Source organism: Teleopsis dalmanni, chromosome 1 (assembly GCF_002237135.1).
Source record: "Teleopsis dalmanni isolate 2A chromosome 1, ASM223713v2, whole genome shotgun sequence".
Lineage (NCBI taxonomy): Eukaryota > Metazoa > Arthropoda > Insecta > Diptera > Diopsidae > Teleopsis > Teleopsis dalmanni.
In genome coordinates, this window is record NC_051846.1 from 231,226,636 (window position 1) to 231,232,152 (window position 5,517).

Sequence of the window (5,517 nt, forward strand, 5' to 3'; positions counted from 1 at the left end):
TATGTTAATAATTGTGTTATCAAATAAGTTGAATTTTCAAAACACTGTTGCTAAGTGTTATTTAAACAGCAATTGTAAATAGAGAGTCATAAGAAGAGGTTGTTCTATTACCATGCTAACCATGATTCCTAAGCCACTAAATGTAAACATTTTGTGGTGCATTCTCTAGTTCGTCTTACTATGTGACACTTTTTTCTCAGTATATAGATATAGATATTCCGAAATGCTACATTACATATTTCATTATATTATAAACAATAGAATAATATCTTATTAAACATTTAAAAATAATTTTAAACAATAAGGGAAAAAGAATTGAACATAATTTAATAAAATAACAGTTTTCACATAACTTTATTACTAAATAAGAATATAAAACAATAATCAAAAAGTTTTAGTAAGTAAATATAATATTGTATATTTTTTGTATCATATTTTTAAATACCACAATAATAAAGACCATAATAGTATATATACAACACAAAAAATTTAACAAAAACTATTCACAAAACACGCAACACACACAGTAGTCCATACTGTGTAATGCCAATATTTAGAAAAAGCACATTAACTACGTCAGCAGGTATTGTGCTGGGTCATCACTGCGTATACGTTATTGTCTTTTACCAAAAAGCTTCAACAATAATTGGCCCACTTTTGTTTTAATCGCTTCAAATCTACTGCACTTGCTACATTATTCAGTTGGATGAATATCATAAAAACGAAATGAAAAAATTTTTTAAATTATTGGTGGTGAAAATAATAATTCTTGATACTCGTATGTAAAGACAGTCCTTGACAACTTAGAAAGATTCAATTTCAAAACTTTTTAAAGGTTGACAATTTACATTTCTAAACAAAAGAGGTTGTTCTATTACACATAACATAATATGTGTATATTATACATTTAGATATATCTAAAATAAGTTAAAAATAAAACAAAATTTATTGATTTTTTTTTTTTAAAAAAAATATACCAAAAATGCTATTGATAAGAATCTAAAATCAAAATTTGGCAGAATAAAAATACTTTAGTTCTTTGAAGTTAATGTCGGTCTCAACGCTTATTGCCAAACAATAAACCTGTTGAATAATTACACAAAATGTTATGCACAAAGCACGAATTCAAGTGACCTCATCAACACATAAGCACATAAATTTTTTTCTGTGTGTGAGCCCAGAAAAATTTTCAACGACTACAACCGACAAAAAAAGAGAAACCTTTGACAAATTTTATTACATGAAAGTGACAGCAGTTTAGAATATCATTTGTTATAATATACCTCGTTTCATGCCAATATTTATTTAGCTATTACCGTAATTTATTTTTTTTTTAAGCAACAAGTATCAAATACACTTAGGAATACACTTAAAAGCACATTACAGGTAACATAAAGCATAGAAAAACCCAAAGCAGTTTACACTGGTTATTTGTTAAGAAGAAGCATTTGTTACAGATAAACATATATTGGTTAGTATTATAGCCATTAATGAAACATGCAAAGCCGTTAAAGATTTAAAAATCTATGAATTGCTAATATATAATAGTTTATATACTATGTATACGTATGTACATGTATGTACAAGTGAAATAATTCATTTATCACTGATGTGTGTTCGCACAACCACTTCACTGCATCTAGTACTTACCTCTTCTGTGATCTGCGACTGATATGGTGTCTGGCATGTTTGGCCTCCAGTAAGGTTTGTTGGCAATTATTTATAAATTTAGTTTGGTGTGTTTTAGGACGGACTTATTTTTCAATAGCGTGGCTTGTTACAAACGTTGCTATGTTCGTTAATACAGTTATGAGCGTATTTTATTACTAAATGAATAAAAGACTTAATTGCCAGTTATATGCCACTAAATGTGTGTGTATAAGTTGATTTTGTAACCGTTTTGAGTGTTGGCCAAAACACAAAAGGGTTTATTAGCCTCTTGAGCGTGTTTATGTAGTAGTTTGTTTATAGGTTTGATAATTTATGCACACAATCACCATCATATGTTTTCAGTTATTAATATAATATTTGGCGCGTTATACAAATTATTAGCACTATTATATAGAATACATATGTTACCATAAACGTTTTTCAAAAATTTGACAATTTTCAGTTGGCAACGACTTTAATTTATTTTCACTGCATTCATTACAAATTTAATATTTCGTACAATGAACTTAAAGTTGTGCCTAAAACACAGTTTTTTCGCTCTTAAGAGGTTCAAGTAGAAAATTAGCAATTTAGATTTTTTTTCCACACATATATAACATTCGGTAGTGCTAATGCCACAAGCAACAACAACAACGACAGCAACAACATCGGCTCACACACTTCTAAGAAAATACTGACACTACTATTGTTGCGCACCCTAGATTTCGTATCTTTAATGATCCTATTATTACTGCATCAACGAAACAACTGAATTCATTTTGCATCCGCATATCGTTTTTATAAATAATTCATCTGATAGCAAATGTTCACGCTCAGGGAGCGAAAAGCTTGCCGTTGCACTTTCGTAAGGATTTTATATACAAAAGCTTAAACGTAATAGTATAAAAACCATAAAAACACCACTTACACTTAAGCTCACGAAAGCTTTAGGTAAATGCTTTCTTAGCTTTAGAATTATTTTACTCGCTCTCGCGGAAGTTTGTTGCTTAATGCACAAATCCTTTTTACAGATTGCACTGACCTTGCGCACTCCCCAACGTATTGAGTTCTTTCTATGAAAAGTTACAACTTCGGGAATATTTACGTGTTTAGTTTCTTTCGAAAATGCGTAAATAAAGTGGTATAAAGCTCTTCACTTCAATTATTGTAAAGCACACAAAAAGCTCTTATTTTTCGACCAAATCTCTTGGGAGCAATATTCGATGAGTATTTAATACGTACAGCCGTTAAAAGGTGCTGTTAACATTATTTACTCAACATAAACTGTACATATATATGGTCGAGTTCTTGATGCTCAGAGCTAGAAATAAGCAACTGCATCAGCTTTAATAATACATGCTTTCCTACAATTGTCAGTAATTGAATCAAGTAAACAAACATAAAAGTTGACATACTTTCCTAATGACGGATAAAGGAGTTTTAATTAGAAGGTATATCAGGTGCACTCAAAAAGTATAGTTGAAGGTAACAGAACTAAGTGTTCTACGATATAAGCAAAGATAGATAGGTTCTTGTGTGGTGTAAGTGGACTGGAATAAAAAATTAATTAAGAGCACACACTTAAAATATTATATTCAGTGTAAGAAATATTTTTCATATAGATATTTGAATTGTGAAAATAGGGTTATTTAAAGTAGTTTTACAACGTTCATATTTGAAAAGAAATTATTGTGAATATTAAACTGCAAACACACATAAGTGGAGTATTTTGAAAGTAGACTAGAAACTAATAAGAAGGAAATTGATAATAAAGTTTTTTTTTTATAAATAAGATTTTTAATAACAATCGCACTTAAAGAAAAAATTTAAAAACAACCACATTTAATTGTAAGAATAAGGTTTTTTTAAAGTAGTTGGACATCATTAATGTTAGAAAAGAAATTAATATTAATATCAAAGAACAAACACCCAAAAGTGGAGTATCTTGAACGTAGAGAGATCTAATAATAAAGTTAAAAATATAATAAAATTAATTTTTTACGAAACAAAATTTCATTTAAAATATTTTTTCTTCATGTTTCTGATACTATCTTCTAGAAGAACTGACCTGAACTTTAGTTTTAGAAAAACAGTCCCCATTTGAAGTTTTCACTCATTTCAAATTGATTCTTTTGGTTCGGTTCGTATGACAAATATTTTGAAACAGCTTAATGTATCTTAATTTTATAAAATATTTACAAATATATATCTATTATGTAGCATTATATAAATTAGCACATAGTACTAATTACAAAAAAAAAAAAATTATAAAATCGACTCCATTTAACTTGCATCCATTAACATGTAAGTACAATATCAAACTGCCTTCAAAGTGTTTAGTTTACCCAGTAGTGAGGACGTAGGCCTATAGTATCTACTTTAAATTTATGCTCCTAGTAAGCTGAAATGTTTTTATTAGCTTATACAAACAACCTGATTATTAACAGGTACATTAATATTAGTAATACTAAAATATTATATTACTATGTTAAAATTTAATTACATTCCTTATTACAAGAATCTCTTTTTTTTCAGGACTAGTTGTATTCAAATCAAGGACTGAATTTGTATAGTTTATATAAGAATCCACTATTTAACAGAGCTCGCAAAATTTTAGCTAGAAAGAAGACCTTACTTCTTACGTTATTGTAATATTTTGAATATAAACTTGTGCACAACGTCTCTCTTAAGAACTAAGGTTACCAACAGAATTCAAAAATTAAACTGTTCGTATCTATAATTCAGCAAAATAACTAGAAGTGAACTCTTTTGTTAAAGGAGATTATAAGCATATTTGTGTCTTATAATTTGTTAAGGAAATTGGTTATTGGTTAAATAGAATCAAAAATATAACTGTTCATGTAATTAATTCATTAAAATAATTTAATGTAAACTCTTTTGTTTGAGGAGATTATAGATTAAATTAGATTATGCTGGCAGACCAAAAAGGCCACGCATAGACCATTAAGGTCCATTGGATACCAAATCAGAGTCTTATTTTAGCGATTGTGTGCATCACTTAGGATGCACGTGTGGTTAGCAAATTTTATTAAGATTCCAACAGAAACCTCAACAGAAACCTATGTGCTTCAGTTCTGTAAAACTGACAGCCCCCAAGTATTTTTGTCAAGTTCTCGAGAGAGCCGGACAATTACACAGTAGATAGAGATTATAAGTTTCAATAAAAAGTAAAGTAATTATTATTATTATAATGACTAAATATGTAAAGCCTTAGTAGATAAGTAAACTTGTCTTACTTTCCTAGATTTGTGATGGTTTTTATTCAATTTAAATTCCTTAAATGTAGCAAACTTTAATATTTTTATACTTTGATGAAAAAAAACATTGTTTATATTGTAACTATTAGCAAATGTCTTTTAATAAAGTCTTCCAAATGAAAATTACACAAATTACTTACTCAGAATAATTTACTGAAGCTCCTAATTAAATCTAAACATAATAGATAATTAAAAGCAACTTAAACTGAAGAAGGCCAAAAAACAATGAAATGTCCTTTACTTGTATTCTTAACTTAAAGCGTGATATAACCTGATTCAAAAATGTTAACTAAACCAGGGCTGTCCAGACCAGATCCAATCACGAGCCAATACAAATCACTGTATAAATTGGAGGTCCGCGACAATGTTATACGTAGCTTTATTAATTTATTTATTTTAATTCATTAATTTGAGATACCATAAAAATAAAATAATATAATTTGACAAAATAATACAAAAATATTAACTAAACCAGGGCTATCCAAACCAGATCCGATCGCGAACCAATAAAAATCATTGTATAAATTGGAGGGCCGCGACAATGTTATACGTAGCTTTATTAATTTATTTATTTTAATTCATTAATTTG